Genomic DNA, 20198 nt, shown 5'->3' on the forward strand with positions numbered 1-20198 from the left:
CTGGCCTGCTCCTATGGCCCTAATTGCGATGACCCGAGCAGCTTCATTGCTCTTTGGAACAGGATCAGGGACGTAGGCTCGACACATCTCATCTGGGGAGGAGACTTCAACGCTGTGCTTGACCCTGCTTTAGACAGACCCAAACCCCTCTGCACAACACTACACTAATACTCACAAATACTTGAGGGACATTTGTGACACTCAGGATGTCGTGGATACCTGGCGTCACTTACACCCGACTTTAACGGAAGGCACACACTGGAATACTGCTCATGCCACGTGGGCCAGACTGGACTACATTTTGGTGAATAGGGCAATGGCCCCCTCCCTAGTTGCGGTGCAACATGTGGGCCGCACCTTCTCTGACCATTCCCCGGTGCTGGCCAAGTTCCGCTTACTGGACATAATGGGTAGGCCCCCGACATGGCGACTCCAACCCAACATTTTACTCGACGAACTTTTCCGTGCCGAACTATGTCAAGAACTTGAAGACTTCCTCACCCGTAACAAGGGATCGGTGGACCAGGTGGCCACCCTGTGGGAAGCGCTATAGGTCACAGTACGTGGGATCTGTATCTCTAAAAGCTCGGGCATGCTGAGAGCCTTACGCGCTACAATACATAAATTGGAGAACACATTGCACACACTAGAAACTAGACCAGACTATGCCGTCAACTCCAATGCACAGGCGCAGTACCGCGAGGCGCTGTCTGAGTACACTTCCACCGCTGAACGAGAGGTTAACTTCCGGGGCAAATACTTCAGGGCTCGAGTGTACGGGGAGGGAGAACGACCTGGTAGGTTTCTGGCAGGAGTGGTTCGCCCACCACGCGGCTCGAATTTCGTGTTGGAACTGGAGGGGGACGGCGGTGTTCCTATACGCGACACACACTCGCTCCTGGCTGCCTTCACTACACACTATTCTGCACTCTACTCTACTACTAGAGTAGGTGACCTAAACATAGACGAATACCTGAGGGAGCTCACCCTGGGCTGGCTTTCAGACCATCAGAGGGAGTTTTTGGCGGAACCTGTAGGCCTGGATGAAATTCGAGACGCAATCAGTCAGATGGCGCCCGGGAAGGCCCCAGGCCTGGACGGTCTTCCCATGGACTTCTACAAGGCTTATGTGGATATTCTGGCACCGGTACTCCGAGAGGTTTTTATGGAGGCACATGAGTCTGGCACACTCCCCCCATCCATGCAGGAGGCGCTAATTACCTCCCTACTAAAACCTGGGAAAACACCTCAATATTGCGACTCTTACCGTCCTCTCTCATTAATTAACTGTGATGCCAAAATTTTGACCAAAGTGTTGGCCAATCGTTTGCAGTTGCTACTAGGGGGCTTGGTGCTGTCGGATCAGGCGGGATTCGTCCCTGGCAGGGCTACCTCCCATAATCTTCGGACACTCTTTTCCATAATGCACAATGTAGACCCTGACTTGCCGCTGGTGGCGGTCTTTCTGGACGCCACCAAGGCCTTTGACTCCTTAGAGTGGGACTATCTTCAATGTATTTTGCAAAACATGGGAATGCCACTGGGATTCACGCAGTGGATCGGTCTCCTTTATCGTCGGCCGGTCGCTAGGGTGGGGGTGAACGGTCGGATGTCGGAGGCCTTTGCAGTGTCGAGGGGAACTCGTCAGGGATGCCCCCTATCTCCATTGCTGTTCGCCATAGCGATGGAACCGCTGGCTGCCCGGCTCCGACAGCACCACCGGGATAAGGCTCTGTGCTGTCTTCAGCGGGAGGTGCTCATATCCCTGTACGCGGATGACATCACGCTATACATCCGCGACATCGCTACTAACCTCAACCCCATCCTTAGGGAGTTCATTCGCTTTGCAGGCATGTCTGGTATTCATATTAACTGGGGTAAATCCACTATCTTTCCGCTCACTGCGGCTGCTCAGCCGTTCCACCTGGACTACCCTCTACGATGGGGCGAGGATGAGGTTCGATACCTGGGCATACTTCTCTCTCGTGATCGAGAAGAGTTGATGCGGATGAACTATGGCCGCACATTTGACCATGTTCAAACCTGCGTGACTAGATGGATCACGCTGCCCCTCTCTTTTGCGGGCCGCGCATCTCTCATTAAGATGGTGGTTCTTCCTAAGCTTCTCTACCTCTTCCTAAATATCCCATATTATCCAGGCAAGTCTTTTTTTCAACTCCTACGGTCTGAGCTTATTCGACTGGTCTGGGGAGGGAAGAGGCCACGTCTGAGTTGGGAAATATTGACCCGTCCTTTCGCGCAGGGTGGCTTTGACTTACCGGACTTTGAAATGTACTATTACAGCGCTCAGGCCCACTACGTTCATCACTGGATACACCCCACTCCCTTCCTACCGCAAATAGCGGTGGAACATTGGTTGGCGGATCCTATTCCATTGGAAGGGGCAATATTTAGTGCGCCGGAGACACGGGCAGCGCACCATACCACAATTTCCAGCTCCATTCTAGCATGGCCGCATATCGCGAAAAAAAAACGCACGACACTGCTGTATTCTCCACTGCTTCCCTTGGCGTACCACCCCCTACTACCCCTTCTGCAGGAACAATTGTTTAAGAAATTTATGGCCAAACTCAACATTAAGACATGGGGAGATCTCTATCAGGACGGGCGCTTCCGCTCGCAGACACACATGTTAGCCGACCTCACACCTACTCCCATGGACACATTTCTTTACATTCGACTTCGTAGTGGTGTTCGGGCATTGACGGGGGAGTTCCCTGACGAACCACCCACTTTAGAACCCCTACATCAGTTACTCAAGGCTGCTACTCCGGCGCACGCGGTCTCTAACCTATATCACTCACTACGCACTACACCGGACCCAGTACCTTGCAAAGCGTGCGCCAAATGGGAGGTGGAGTTAGGTCTGTCCCTTGACGATGAGCTCTGGAGCTATTGCTGTTTGCAAACCGAACAGATCTCCTCCAGCAGTAGATTTAGAGTCATTCATTATAAGTTCCTACATAGGCTCTATTGTACTCCAGCTCACATGTATAGGGTGGGCCTCCGAGAGGATGATCTCTGTTGGCGTTGGCGCGCGCCGGCTGCGAACTTTCTACACATGGCCTGGGGATGCCGGGAGATAACCGAATATTGGCAACAGGTGTACTCTGGCATTTCGGAGATGATAGACGTCCCATTGTCGCCCTCTCCAACGCAGGCACTTCTGGGCTACACGAAGACCATTAAGCGACCGGTTCGCAGATTTGCCACAGTCGCTTTTCTCATGGCGAAGAGACTAATAGCCTGTAGGTGGGGGAGGGGCAGGGCTCCTAAATTCAAGGATTGGATCAGAGACATGGTACAATGTCAAGACACTTTGCTCAGATATGCAGAACTCCTGCCTACCGCATCCAGGCCAGTTGATATCTGGGGTCCCCTTACGACGTATCTGTTGTCGCATCCGCAGTTATAACAAGCCTTCCCTGTCACTCCTTCCTCAGATTCTACAACATTATTTCCACTGGGGCAACCTGATTGAGAGGGCGAGTGTGGTGATGTTATCGCCGGGAGGCGGGATTGGGGTCTCCCCTCACTTTTTTTTTTCCTCCGACATCGGTGGGTTACACAGGGTGCCTCTGATGTACTATATAATTGGGATATGGGATGGGGGAGCCATTGCACATGACTGTGTTCACCTATGTACAACTTGGACATGTTGATACGGAACAATTGTTAAATGCAAATTCCGAAACACTAGAAATGATATGGCCCATTGGAATATCATACTACCCATCGGTGATAATTGTGTCGCGGCCGGCCCCTGGCGGGTTGTAGGCGGACAGCTGTGTACAACACTAAATCTACTTTTCACACCAAGCTGCCGGCCACTCGGTGGTTGTAGGCATGGGGCTGTGTATTGTGTGTTCATGCTGAATAAAGGTTTTGGAAATTTAAAAAAAAAAAAAAAAAAAGACATTTTAAAGGTGAGTTTCAGCGAAGATTTTATATCCAAGAGGGTCTATAATGAAGCTTTTTTGGGATGGATATTAGGCTCGACCCATTGAACGGGTACCATTTAAGTCCTGTTCTAATATTGAGGTGGATTGGAGACATTTTTAATTCTTCATCAAAGAGACCTTGTAGCTTTGAGCATGAGTGTTATGTTATATAGAGTTACTGGGCTGGAAATTAAAAAAAAATAATAATATGGTCAGTTTTAGAGGGGCTTGAATTGTTTAATACATGAAGAGAGACTGGTTTTGAATACTCTACATAATAAATGGGTATTATGTTTACTCTAAAAAAATATATAACATGAAAGGTTACGGTGAGAATAAAATGAATACGATCATTAGTCACATATACAGCCGCTTTAGTAGAGAGTAGTGAAGTTGTCTCTCTAGTTGTTTATAATGATGCAAAACAGTAAATAATAGAGTGGCTTAAGCCTTGATTGATGTATGGACTAAATAGGATTGAATTAAATGTGTCCTTTTTTAAATTTTATCATCAGACAACGCCGGAAAGGCACATGAAGTGCGCCCGCAGTGCTCAGTCACTGAGCACTTGTAGGAGCGGACAGACCCAAATAAAGTATATTGAACAGGGACTCCGCGTATAAAGAAACAGAAGAGCCGTGTATAGGTAAGATGTTAAGGCACTTTAGGCGAATATATGGACATTAAGAGCGGGAGGGATTTGAGACTAATATTGAATATACATATTTATCCCACCATAGAGTGTTTCTTCCTACAAGAAATCACGCGGAGGAAGTAATAAGAAACTAATAAACAAAATCCTATTCAGTGGGGTAACAATGTTTCATATATAAGATAATCTAATACAAAGTTGGGACTTGTGCACACTCTACGGTTTATAATTAATGATGGCCCTCAATTTGGTTCTATATATATTTTTTAGAATCTAACACACCTCAAAATCCTGTTCATTTACCTGGAACAATAGAAGGTGGTCTTCGAACAGCAGAGTGCAGGTAGCAATGTCCGTCACTATATGTACAACGAAGTTTGGAAGTTGTAAACTAATAATGAAACTGCAATATTAGTCTTACAGATATGGTTGATAACGAAACCAGAAATTAATTACTGATAAAATATAGGGTACAAGATAATTAGGATCTTTGTACCTAACCCTAGGGTGAATTATACACCCTAGTGCAAAAATAGAAAAAACAAATTGGAAAATATTTTTGGGGAAGCTAGTGTAATATGGAGTGACTGCTAGTATGAATGACTCTAGTAACACTGAATTTTTATATGTGATTATGCCCATTTTAATGCACTTGTATATATTTTATATCTTACAGAGAAGATTTCTGTTGTCAAAAAGTTTTTGTGCTGAAGAAGGTGGTGTTTATCAAGCCTCATCCACCGAAATGCTGCATCAACAACCCAGGGGTGTAACACAGGCCCCCGCAGCCCGCGCGGTGCGGTGGGGCCCAAAGCTCCAGGGGGGCCCCCTCAGCACAGCACTCTGGCTGCAGAGCTCCTGATTGAGCTCGGAGGGGGCCCCTCCACGTGTATTGCAGGGAGGCCCCCTCAAGTTTCGTTACGCCAGTGCAACAACCTTAAATCTTCATTGTGATATTTTTGCGTATTTTTATGGTGAAATTTTTGTACATGCTCAATGTAATGTTTTCATGTTTTATGGTGAAATAAACTATGGAAATATATGAACTGTGTTTTTAATTTTGATGGCATATAGATTAGAACCTTCTCAGAAAAAAAGTGTATTTGTAATAAACAAAGAATAACGTATGTTGTTTTAATATAATATTTCAGTGTTTTTAAAGAATATGTATTTTTTATAGTGTAATAAATGAGACATCTTTATATATAACAAGGTTCAGTGTTTAGATATTGGAATGAATGCAGTATGGGTATGAGAGTGTAATATCTCAGACTGTTGAATAGAGCTTTACACCCTGTCCTTTTAGGATAAAAAGGCACCTCTCACATACTGGTTGAGTGTGTTGGTTTGGTCTGACGCTTGTATCCGACCATAAGATAAAGCCAGTGAGGAAACAGGTGTGGTTAGTAACAAGACCACCGATTACACACATGGAGCAGTCTCTATTTATTGCGACGCTGCGCCATTATGCTGGCGATGAGGAGGCCGCGGTATCCTACACGTACACCCACACCATCAGTCTCCTGTTCGTGGCCTGCCGCTGCTCCTGGTCAGCCATGCTGTCAGTCACCACGTGCCGCTGCCCGAACCTCCAGTCTATTCCTGGCCCCTCAGCCCTCCGCCCAATGCTCGCAGCACCTCGTGCAGGCTCCTGAGCCCAGTGTGGCTGCACCCTGATGAGAACACACTGCTGATACCAGCCACAGTCTTCAGCCCCGTCCTGCCTGTGGCCTCGAGGTTGGTGCACTTTGGGCAACCACACCTTGTTTGTATCAGCTGGCCCTCACCTGAAGAGGAGATCGTTTCAAGAGAAGCCCCTCCCTCCCACACTCTTGTATGTGTGCGGTCCAGCCATTGTAGACTCTGTGCCAGCCTGCCCATTGTGGCTCCTGCATGCAGGACTCCTCTCTACCTGTTGGAGGCCTTGCACTTGCCACCGGCACCCCAGCTCCTGCTGCCAGCGTGGACTTTCTTTCTTGCTACGCCCTAGCCTCAGTCTTTGCTAGTGATGCTTGGTCTCAGCATTGCCAGTCCAAGGGACCTCTGCACCACTACTACCAAGCCTGAATTCTGCCCACTGCTGTTTGCTCCCTCTCATAAACCCAACACATCGTTTACCTCCAGAGTGTGCCAGGCTGCCTCACCTGCTGCGGCTGCCAATCTCTGTGACACAAGGGACAACTCCTTCCCCTGCCTGTTCCGTGTCTGGCCTACTACATAATGTCCTCTATCCCTGCCTTGAAGTCATCCACCAATGCGGGCCCTCTTTGTCACAAGCTGCCCGCTAGAAGGTGTGGGTGGAATGGCTGGAGAACTACTTTGAGGCAGTGGAGATCGCTGCAGACAGGAAGCGTGCCAAGCTTCTTCACCTGCGTGGCGCTCAAAATCCCAGGACCTTAAAAACAGTTGTTGGAGCTGGGCCCTCACACAACTACACCACCCTGAAAAAACACATCACAGCATATTTTGAGCCATACACAAAGCCCTGACTATGAACGTTTTCTGCTTGGCCAAGCACAGCAGAAGCCTGATGAGTCTGTCAACAAATTCTTTAACCGTCTAAAAGAACTGGCAAGTAAATGCACGCTCCTAGACGAGGCTGACAAGGTAAGAGCACAGTTCATCCAAGGGTGCACCTTCTCCAAGCTCTGTGAATGGACCTTGCAAGAACCCAACATTCTGGTACACGACATTCTGACCCTTGGACACTCCAAAGTACTCTTGAAAGCCCACACAGCCCATATGGAACTGAGCCAACCTGCGCACATGAAAGAGGAACCCATCAATGCCATTCACACGGACACACGCAATTCGAAGCCAGAACCTGCTAAATCGAAAGTGTCTGGTCGCATCTGAGGTTGGTGTGGTGGCTCCTCTCCCCACTCCGGTGAGTGTCCTGACAAGGGAAAATCTTGCAGCTACAGAGACAAACTCAACCACTTCTGTAAAGTATGCCATTACTCACTTCGAAGTGACACCCATCTGCCTCAAAGAAGCCAGTCAGCACAGTGGCATCTCACCCTGCCGCATCAGCTGACTGCAAGAGGGATGTTAACAACAACGCTGAAGTTGTCCATGTGGTCAGAGCTCCACAAATGCACCAGTCAACCCCTATGTGCAGGGTAGACATCCAAGGTCATCCAGTCTCAGCCCTTATCGACACTGGCACCTCCATAAACCAAATGGCCGCAGAGGTCTACCACAGTATTGATAAACCCCGGCCCTGCACTGCACTAGAGTCCAAATCTATGCCTCCAGCAACCGCTCACCTCTACAGCTGGAAGGCGTCTTCGAGGCTGATCTCACCCATGACTCCACATGCCAGAGTGCTAATGTGCATGTGTCCAGAGAAGGTACAGGGTTTCTGCTCAACTGCTAAACTTGCCAAGAGCTCAACTTAGTCAAATTTGCCTTCAGTGACCACATCAACGACCTTAACGTGCAAGACTTTGCTTCTCTGTTTAATGGCATCAGATGCCTGATATAGGAGCACGACATGCCCGCGAGTTGAACGCGGAAGAACCTGTCCGACTGCCGGTCATATCCAAGCCGGTTGTTTTCAGGTGCCTGGGACACTCTGAACTCTTCGTTGCAGCATTTCCACCCTGCACCTATTTTAAAGGGACTGAAAAAAACACAGGGATTATATTCCTTTCCCCTATACTGTGATGGATGCATTCTATGATCTATTAACTGGTTATTTATAAAAGTCAAGAATACATCCAGTCAAACATCTTCCTAAAGGCTATACGATCAGCCTAAAGTGCTAAGGTTTTATACTACACATGGCTTCCGGATGAAGGCTTAAAGCCGAAAAGCGCGTGTAGGATACCATCTCTCTTCAGCCATGGCAAATATGAATGCTCTTTTCATTTGAAACAGTGGTTATACCTTATTTGGAGTTATCAAATCCCCAACAAATCATAAGACATCTTATATGAAAAAAGCCTCAAAACATTTTTATCAAATAATAAAGACCAGAGGCTACCTATAATAATTACGAAAGGAAAAATAATTAATGGACAACTCAAGCTTTGCCTAAAATAAAATCTGTATATCATTTCTGTATTATATTCTCACCATACCTATGATGAGATAGGCACTGGATGATTGTGGGAGTATGTCTGAATATATTTATTGGGGACCACTATAGAAATAGACCAATTACATGGTATAGAATGTATTAAATAAGAGCTTTTGTGTATAAATATAATTAAATTGTATGAATTTTAACAAAAATGATATATTTAAAAAAACATAATATTTTTGTATGAATAAATATTTTTGATAATGAATAGCATCTGGGAGTTGATATATTGTTATTGTAATTTTGAAGGTCCACTCTATACTGTAGTTCCTAAATGTTTTTGCACACATATCAGCTGGCTGGGGAGCCCGCGGTCTGCCTCCTCATCAATGACACAGTAGCCCCGGTGGCGCTTCGACACCGCAGGGCCTCCCAGGTGTACTGAACGTGACATCCTGGTACACCCCCAACCCTCTTGTAGCCTCAGATCAGTCTACACCAAGCTCAAAGAGCGTGGTTCTCTGACCGAGTGTTTATACCTAATCCCGGCAAGGTGAGTGACATTCAAAATGCACTGGCCCCCTCCTCTGTGTCAGCGGCCGCAGGTTCCTGGGTATGGTTACATACTGCGGGCACTTCATACAAAATCACTCATATCTCGCCAAACCCCTCGGAGAACTCACTAAATCCACCAACCCTTGGGTCTGGGGAGAAGAACAAGAAGAAGCCTTCAATGTGCCAAGACTGCACTGTCCGCTGACACCACTCTGGTGAATTTTGACCATTCAAAGGACTCCAAACTGGTCGTGGATGCCAGCCCTATGGGTCTAGGAACTGTGCTAACTCAAAGTCAGGAGTGTGGTGAGTGGGCATCCATTGCTGTGCTAACTGGACAGTTACACCTACCAAGCAGCGCTACTCCCAGATGGAACGAGAGGCGATCGCTATTCTGTGGGGATGTAGGCACTTCTATCTCTACCTGTATGGACATTCATTCACTGCAGACACGGACCACAAATCTCTAGGTCCATTATTTTGGGGATCTTCATCCAGGCCCCTCCCCCAAGGTTTGAGAAATGGATCCTGCAACTGCAGGAGTTTCACTTAGCTGTAGAATACCAACCTGGCACTCGCAATGGATCAGACTTTCTAACTCGTCATGCCCGTCCAGCCACCCCCTCAGAGTTGGCGGATGCCTTTTGAGACCGAGGAATAAGTTCGCCTAGTGGTGGAACGGTCCAGGCGGATTCCCATCTACCTTGCTAATGTAGTGAAAGCACCAAAGCATGATGAGTGTCTACAAATTGCAATCCAAGCATCCCTGTCAGGAGGCTGGCAACCTCTTTGTTGCCGGGCTCCATACTGCGGAAGCAAAATCAATGCTCCTGACTCTGCACAACGTCCACCAAGAATTGTCCATGACTGATGAAGTTGATTTGGGGGTCCACAGCTAGTGCTTCTGGACAGTTTACGACAAAAAGCTATCCTCCTTGTCCATGGTGCGTACCAAGGCATCATCAAGTTAAAAAACAGGTTGCAGGGCTAGGTCTGGTTTCCAGGCCTGGAACAGAGAGTAGAGGCAGTCATACGAAGGAGCCCCGCCTGCCAGGCTACTGGTCAACTTGATCCCACGGCACCCGTTATTACGGAAGAAGGCCCAACCGTTCCATGGCAGCAGGTCAGCGCAGTCTTTAGGATTGTTTCTGCCGGTTCCCACATGCTCCGTGTTGTGGATGACTACTCCCGCAAAACTGAGGCAGAGATCGTCTTGACCACGACGGTGGAAGTTATTCCAAAAATGGAGAAACTGACAGCCAACCATGCCATTTGGGATGATCTGCACAGATAATGCCTCCCATTCAACGACCAGGAATGGCTGGAGTACCTTCGCTCCAGAGCCACCAAGCACTGCCGCATCACACTCCACTGGCCTCAGGCCAATGGAGAGAACGTGCGCCTGGTAAGGACTTTGATGAAAATGATCTGCATTGCAGTGGCAGAGAACAGCAACGTAGAGTGTGCCATCTACAATTTTCTGCGAGAGTACCGGCTCACACCTTACTCGACAACTGGCATAGCCCAAGCAAGTTATGTTTTGGACTAACACTGACAGACACTATTCTCCATCATCGTGCATGGGCAGACCAGGTGAACCACTCAAATCACTCTGAGTCCCACCGAGTACAGAACAATGACCAAGCCTCGGAGAAACAGCGTGCCAAGCACATCACCATGAAGCTCGGATATAAAGTCCTTGTGATCGTCACCCTGGAGGCAAATTCCGCCTGCCTTTTGAGATTGACCCCTGAACTGTCATTGAGATCAAAGGCACTATGGTGACTGTCGCAAGAGGATCAAGGAGTGTTACCCACAAAGTATCTAAGTTCAAGAAAGCCCCTTCAACTCCTGTTCAGGAATCAGAGGATTGTGACCCCCAGGACGATGGGTCTGGGGACAGCCTAGGTGATAAGGAAGAAGAGTTTGATCGATCCCCAAGAGGCTTTCCCAGTGCACCAAGTTGACCCTCACCTTGGATGAACATATCTTCCCTGCATCCTGTCCCAGGGCCTGGTGTGGTGAGCCAGGATGTTGCCAGCTTCTCTGATGCAGAAAGATCATCCCCAGCAACCTCCGCCAAGAGTGGCCGTGGACGATACCATCTGAGGCCCAATCCAGAGCCACCCAAAGTTTCACTGAATTTGGGGAAAACTGATGGAATAAAATAGGTCGCAAATTTTGACTTGCCTTGAAGACAAATTAAACCCACAGACCATGTTAGCAGCGTTCACAGATATTTCTTCAACTCAAAATAAAATTCTAGAATGTAACAGAAGACCCTTGGCCCGCAAACAGTTTGAGTGGTTTAATAATGACTGTACAAGGAGCCATAATAAGCTCATTGAAGCTCTAAAACAAAAGCCCAGAGATTTAGCATGGGTGAGAGCCTGCAGATCCCAGTTTAAAAAAAATTCTAGAAAATCGCAGGGAGACTGTTAGGAAGGAGGCATTGGAGAGGCTATATGGAGCGAGCATTACTAAAAATAGCAGCTTTTTCTGGAAGACCATTAATGCCCCCTTCTTTCAAGATAACCATAACACCACCACTGACATCACACTTCCCTCAAACAAGTGGGTTGATCGTTTCCAGGCAATTTATAATAAGGGGGGGGGGGTATCTCACACTGTAGAGTGTGGTTATCACACAAAAGGGGCTGTGAGAAAATTAGACCCACCAACAATTAAGGAAGTAACAAAGGCTCTAAACCTGATAAAGAGAAATAAGGCTGCTGGTCCTGATGGTATACCAGCGGATCTCCTCCTGGCCAAACCTGCCCCTTGGCTCCCAATCTTAACCTACATTTTGTGCTGTGTCACAGTTACTGGCCCCCCAGCTTCATGTTCAACAGCAATAATTGGCCCTATTTTTAAAAAGGGAGATAGGTTGTCCCCTAAATGTCACCAGCCAATTTCACTAATTGATACAACATGTAAGCTGATGTTCAGGTATTCACTTGACCGCCTTGAAAGTTGGATAGCAGAGAAGGGAAAATTTGCGGACATCCATTACGGTTTTAGAAGGGGCCTTGGCACGGTGGAACAATGCCTTAACCTTCATTTGGTAATTGGCAAGTACACCATGGCAAAAAACACCAACCTGTATTTGGGCTTTTTGGACCTGACATCAGCTTTCGACTGTGTCATGAGAGGAACATTATGGCAAAAGATGTTAGGTATGAGCATAGATGCCCCCTTGGTCCACTTCGCAAGCCCAAATGCACCAGGATGTCACAGGCAGAGTAAGATATGGGACGGATGGAAAGCTCTCAGCACCGATTAAAATGAATAGTGACGTCTGACAGGGGTGCGTGTTAGTCCCCTTTCTGTTTTGTTTATATATAAATGATTTGGAGAGTTTCCTGAATGAAGGGGCGATTGATGTGCCATGAGTGCAGGGGAGAGATCTCTTTGCACTATTGTATGCAGATGTCTGTGTATTGATTTCAAGAACAGGTGTAGGCCTGCAGTCTCTTCTAAACAGATTTGATGACTTCATGAGTGAGTTGGGTCTGAAGACCAACACCGCTAAGTCACAGGTCATGGTGGTGGGGAAAGCCAAACTCAAAATGAGACCATGCTTTATTGAAAATGAGAAACTAGCTCAGGTGTCAACTTGTTGCTACCTAGGCATTCCATTTGATCAAAAAGGTTCGTGGACCCACCTCGTAGAGGTCAAGAAGGGGAGTTTTATCACCGGGAATTGGGGTTAAACCTCCCTGGCGGACCGCGTACAAAGTACTCCTATCATGTTATGGTGCTCAATTTTGGTCAATGAAGAACCATCCCTCAACCGGGAAATAATCCAGGATTGTTTAAACTGCGACCATGCTTATAAAAAATACCATGGCTAAGCTATGTGAAGACCCAGCTGACTCGCATGATGAGGCAGGATTTCTTCGAAAACCCCCAGATTATTATCTCTGTTACAAAATACCAACTAAAAAGAGATTTTTTGAATATCTTAAAAGACAATAGAGAACACAAGGAGTGCAGCAAAAAGCAGGAAGCTGAGTATCTAGCCTTGATCACGACCGAAGGAATTGAGCCATATCTTTTGTATCCTTTTAGTCATTTAAAAAAGTTTGACCTTACAAGATTCAGATTTGGCTCTGCTCACCTATTGGCCTCGGACCCGAGCCAAACATATCACGAGGCCCTTCTGGATCCACGCCCCTGTGACTGCCAATCAAGCCAGAACATGCTGTACTTTCTTTTCTCCTGCGAGTTATATAATAAACCACACAGGGAATACATTTTACCACTTTTGAGGGTCTTGAATATCAAAAAATGTAGGCCAGTGCTGTTTTATCTCCGACTACTCCAATCAGAAAACATTTTTGCTGCTCTTCGCTTAAGGAGGTTAGTTGGAAAATAAGGGGTCTTTCTTACTTGAGATGTTGTTTTATTTGTTATCCTCCTAAAATGATCATCTGCACTTAGTGGGGGATTTTATATTGTATATATTGATTTTTCTGGTACTGTTAATCAAGCATTATTGCACTTTAATGAATGATTGACATTAAGCCAGCATTTGTTAATTAGCCGAATTTTAAATCTCTCCTGAAAGTCATTGACAATAAGAAAATGAATTACATCTGATTGAAACCTGTCAATTTCAGTGGAAAGCCATTATGCACCTTATCTAATGTTTGAAACCTGTCAGTTTCAGTGGAAAGCTATTATGCACTTTATCTAATGTTTACATGCCCTAGTTTACACACTGGTGTTTAGCCAAGAAAGTTTGCACAAAAAAAGGCACTATGCACTTTGAAAAATGACTCTTTTTATTGCTGCTGGCCGGTGTCCTGCATTTAAGAAAAAAAGGAAAACTGTCCTGATGCAGCTGAAAATTGATAATTGATAACGATCTTTTTATGCCTGGCTTAGCTGCTCATGGTGGGTTTTATGTCATACATATGTTTTTTAAAAATATTTTGCATCTTTGTGTGTATGCGTGACTTATATGGTTCATTATATAACCAAATAATGTTTAAGAACTGAATTGAGTTTCTAACTGATTGAACTGCCAGGGATCCAGAGCCCTCACCATGTGAACAGTCCTAGTAACCCAGCTGAGCACTCTGTTCCTAATGTAGTTTTGTTGCAATGTTTTTTTTTTATTGTGTTGCCTTTGTCAAACCTATGGCAAAGGAGGAATGTAATGTTGCAATGTATCAGGCAACACCATGTGGGACACCCACGGTAGGGGGGTAGTGAGAACGTTACCCCAAGGGCATAAGTGTGTTGGTTTGGTCTGACGCTTGCGCCCTACCATAGATAACAAGCATTGGCATAGCCAATAGGTCTCGCCTTTGGGACCTTATAAGTGTTTAGCCATGCAACAGTTGCATAACTAAATACTTATAAGGTCCCAAAAGCGAGACCTATTGGCTATGCAAAGAGGCCGTGCGGCCGCGAAAGTTAAAGTGATCGCGATCAGGATCACGATCAAACATCAAAGTTAAAGTGATCGCGCTCGGGATCACGATCAAACATCAAAGCGGCCATGCGGCCGCGAAAGTGAAAGTAATTGCGATAAAGCGCGGCGCGCGCGCCCGCGCACATGCACTGTAGCTCTAGGCTGGCCTGGTAGAACTTTTTGGAGCCCTCTCAATAAGTCTCGCCAGACCAGCGCATGAGCTGGGCCAGGCGAGACCTAAAAAGCCCCTCAGGAAATGGGCATGGTTAGTAACAATCCCACCGAAGTACACGCATGGTGCCATCTCTATTTATTGCCGCTGCTGTAACGCTGTGCCATTACAGCGTGCCCTGCCATCAGGTACAATTGTTAAGAGCTCAGTGATACTGGAGTCATCTTTTTAAATATGCGCCAAGTCTGTTTCGAAAGCCCGCGGACGCGGTGAAACCAGCAACAAGGATAGGACTTCCTGTATGGTCTATGGACTATTTTACATTTTAAAGAACATTCTGAGTTAATCTATTGACTGCCAACTCAGGTAAGATGATTGCCCCACATGAAAAAGTTCCCATTCCATGGCAACAAATGGCACCAGACCAGAGAGGGTATTTCTGGAAGTCTCTTCTCCATGTTGCCGGATTGTGGCAGAGTCAGGAGAGCCAGATCTGTCAGGACTATCAGTAGCAGCAGCGCAGACAGAGGGGGGAGGCATGCAGCGCCTCAAAGAGACTACAGATGAGGCGAATAGGGACCAACAGGAACAGAATCCATACTTTAAAGTGTTTTTCCTCTATTGTGTAGAGCGTAAGGTCCATATAAGGTGTGAAAAACGGAAAAAAAAGGATTGACCAAGAAAAGACGGAAGAATATTGCTAGAAGTTTCATCAATAAATTGCCACAACAGTTGTTAAAAGAAGTAAAAACACAAAAAGAGACAAAAACTAAAAAATACAATAATGATCACAAAGTGCTTATAAGAACCACCAAACAGCTTGCCTCTCTTATCTCATAGACCCTGCACAACTGGCCATGGTGGATGCGCTTGCAGGGCCTGGGCAAGAGGTAAGCGTTGTTTATAGTCGCTGCTGATGCAGGCGCTGCGGCCAACCTCGCTGTGCCTGAACAAACACTGTGTGCGGTGGCTGTGGGCCAGTAGTGGGCTGGATGCAGGGCCTGGCCTATGGTCAGGAGCTGCCGCACAAACCAAAGATGTTGTGGCTCGTCGTGTTTTATCATTGCCTGCTGTTCACTGCTTTCGGAAATTCTTCATCAATCTTCCTAGTGAGAAAAATAATTTTCGAAACACAGACCTGCACTGTGTGTAAGAAGAAGCTGAGCAGATGCAGTCATGGAACATACAGCTTTCGGACACACTCATTGCACACCTGCCTTAATGTTTAGCATGAACAGCAGTTCAGTGCTGCAAAAGGAAGGGGCGTGGCTACGTCTTCTTTAGCAAAGTAACACACCACCACTCCTCGATAGATGTTGCCCTAAAATGTCCTGCAGGAAGAGCAAGAACAGTTTGATAATTGCTTTGCAACTTGGGCTTGCAGTGCTTGTGTGCCAACAAGGTGACCTCTTGTGAAGAGAAAACTACGGCGCTTCTTCACCAGAAGACGTAAAATATTTGTTTTACCTCAGTTCTTTTCCTACTGTTCATGTTGCAATATTTGTTTTCTTTTCCCCCTAAAAAAAGAAAAACACAAAACAGTATAAAAAATTTAAAAAAATCTTTTTTTTAAAAATGGCTCTTTTCAAAATCAACTTTTATGTTTAAAAAAGTGAAATATATGTGTTGTTTCTTTTGAATGTCATTGAGAGCAAGTGACAGTGAGTAAAAGTGCTAGATAGCATGAGAACAAATAAATTAAATAGTGAATGTGAGAGTGAGTTAGATAGTGAGTGAAAGTGAGGAAGTGAGTGAGATGGACCTGCGGTTGACAAAAGTGTACTGCAGATACCACAACTCTTTCACAATTTTTTAGGTCAAAGCCTAAAGCGCAGCTGTCTGGTTTGCTAAAGACATATTGGGGACATTCAAAAGGCTTCCCTGGGAATGCTTTCTGCCTTTTGCTTACCATTGGCTATGTCGTTTGTAACTGACATTTTGTGGCTTTCTGTTTGCTGACTTTATTTGTTTTAGCCTGTCCAGTGTGAGTTTGTCCCTTCCAAGGAGCGAAGCACTTTCATACCAACTCCCCTTGTATTCTTCCACAAGTGCTCCTTTCTGTAAACTGGCCTGTAAATCTTATTTTGTCACATTTGTGTGCAATCAAAGACAGAGGACAAATGTCAGGGTCTGTTATCCGAGGGACAAATGTCAGGCTCTGTCTTCCGAGGGAGCTTGGTGTTTACTTTTCTTTCTCTAACTTCAAAGTGAGAGGATTTCTGTGACAATCTTGCTGGATACTGGGGGTAGGAAAGGTCTTTTTCCTAGCACGCAACAACATTTTAATGAACTGCTCAAGTATTTCAGAACATATCAGAATTAGGAATGCTCAAATGTAGCACCTTTTTTGTTAATTCTGATGTGTGTTGGACACAAATACTTTAATATGATCAAGACAAATCAATACACTAGGTGATGACATTTCTACGCATTATCGTTTGTGCACTGTAAGTGCAAATGTAATGCTAATTTCAAATGAAAATGTGTTGTCTGCAATGGCAGTGTGCTTCCAAACCATCAATACTCCATTCTACACAAGTCCACTCTACTCTGCACCACTCCAAGCCACTGCACTCTACTCCACTCTGCATCACTCCAATCTATGCCATTGCACTCTACGCCACTTCACTCTACACTGCTCCACTCTACTCTACACCACTGTACTCTATGCCAATGCACTCTGCAGCACTCTGCTCTACACAACTGTACTCTACACCTCTCCAGTCTAGACCACTCCTATCTACTAGCACAACTCCACTCTACTCTACCCCACTCTGCAACACTGCACTCTCTGCCACTGCATTCTATGCCAATACAGTCTATGCGAATGCACTTAACTCTGTAACACTCAACTCTATGCCCCTGCACTCAGCGCCAAACCATTGTAAGCTACTCTAATCTACTCTTCACCTCTGCACTCTACACCACTTTACTCTCCGCCATTACACTCTACACCACTCAACTCTAACTCTATGCCACTGCACTCTACCCTGTGCCACTGCTCTTTACGTCACTTCACTCTACTCTGAAACAATTTACTCTACGCCACTGCATTGTCCATCACTCTACTCCACTCTGCACCACTCCACTCTATGCCACTGCACTCTACTCAAAACTACTGCACTCTAAGCCACTCCTCTCTATGCCAATTTACTCTAAGCCACTGCACTCTACTCTGCACCTCTGCTCTCTACACCACTCTACTCTACTCCACTGCACTCTATGGCAATGCACTCGACGCCAATGCACTCTATGCCACTACACCACTGCACTCTATGACACTCTACTCTGCAACACTGCACTGTCTGCCACTTAACTCTACAGCACTCTACACTGCGCTCTATGGCAATACACTCTATACTACTCTACTCAGCATCATTGTACTCTATGCCTCAGCACCCTGCACCACTCTATGCCACTGCACTCTCTGCCACTATACTTTATGCCGATCTACTCTGCTCTGCATCACTACACTCAATGCCACTGCACTCTACTATGCGCCATTCTATCCTACTCACTGCATTCAACGATGCTGCATTGGATGCCACTGAATTCAATGCCCCTGCACTCTACACCACTGCAATCTATGTCAGTATACTCTGCAACACTCTATGCCAATGCACTCAAAAACAGTCTACTCTGTTCTACTCTGCACCACTCCACTGCACTCTACTATGCAGCACTCTGCTTTATGTAACTACATTCTCAGATACTGCACTCTAGTCTGCACCACTGTACTCAATGCCACTGCACTCTACGCCACTCTACTTTAAGCAACTGCATTCTACATCAATGTAATCTATGCCAATGCACTCTACACCACTGCATTCTATAACACTCAACTCTGCAACACTGCACTCTGTGCCACTGCACTCTATGCCACTCTACTCTGCATCACTGCACTCTACACCAATGCCCTCTGCAGCATTCCACCTAATGCTACTTCACTCTATGTCACTGCACTCAATGGCACTCTACTCTACTCTGCACTGCTCTACTCCACTCTACTCTACTGTACACCACTCTATGCCGCTGCACTCCATGCCACTCTACTCTACACCACTGTACTCTATGCCACTCTCCTCTCCTCTACACATCTCCACTTTGCACCACTGCACTCTATGAATTGCACTCTACTATGCATCGCTCTAATCTACAGCACTGCATTCTACGACACTGCATTGTACGCTGTTGAATTTTATGCTGCTGCACTCTACGCCACTATATGCCAATGCACTCTACATTTGTCCACTCCACTGCACGCCACTCTACGCAAATCCACTCTATGCCACTCCAATACACAACACTCTATGCCACTCTACTCTACAACACTCTATTCCACGCTTCGCCATTCCACACCACACCCCTTTATGCCATTAACTTTAAACCCATGCTGAACAGCAGCCATGCTGGTGTGCAACATGCCTAAAGCACAATGGCAAAGCCAATAAATAGCTCTTACATAGCCAAGAGCTATTGGCTTTGTCAATGCTTGGATTCCTTTGGCGTGGAGCTGAGGGTATGCACACCCTGCACCATTATTGGACCTAAAATTATTTTCAGCAGAATGCGGGGACCTTGGGGCAGTGCAGCTGAACCATAACTACACAGTGGGGACAGCCACCTAGTAGTTACAGTTCAGCCACAGTTTACATTGAAAGGCATTTTTTAATTTCCCCTATAACTTTTGATTCTGTGAACGGATTGCTTAGCATGGTCGCCTAAGATACTTCATGAATATTTTCATGCAGATCCATGTAGGGGTAATTGTCAAGGGAGGGGCAAGATATGTTTTCTTTTCCCATTGTAATTCCTGTAAGGAAAGTGTGGTTTCTCCTACAGCTCATACTGTTGAATGGATTTACACAAAACGTGGCTTGAACGTAGAACTTTACTCGTACAGTGTGCATTTCTCGGTTTGGTGTAAATATATAGACTTTTTTTTTAGATATAAGTATTTTAAAAAGTTGCTGAGTGGGTTTTAAAGGATTAACACTTTTGTATGTGTGTGGCATTTGGGGTATGCAAATCAGTCGCAAATCCAGAAATTCAACAATAAAAAGAATCCGCGTGGATGAGAAATCCCTTCCTCCCATCGCCCCTTTCGTATCCATAGGTCAAGAGTGAATCCAAGGGATCAGATTGGCTGCCACAAGAGAAATATGTCTCTTGTGGGCCCATTTTAGTAAGCATAGCATGATCTCTGTTTACTGGAAAAAGAAATAGTCCTTTCACAGGGACAGGGTGGGCGCATTGTGACCCCAAGGCCACAGTAGGAGGACCCTCAAAAGGTCCATTGTTTAAGTAAATTAAACAAAACAAAATCAATTAAATGATCTGTGGAATACACACCATTTTTATGGGTTTCGTTATCCATGACAAGTAAAACAGCGTCCGGGGTCAGTGGC

This window comes from Triturus cristatus, chromosome 3_1, assembly GCF_964204655.1.
Source record: "Triturus cristatus chromosome 3_1, aTriCri1.1, whole genome shotgun sequence".
NCBI classification, from domain to species: Eukaryota; Metazoa; Chordata; class Amphibia; order Caudata; family Salamandridae; genus Triturus; species Triturus cristatus.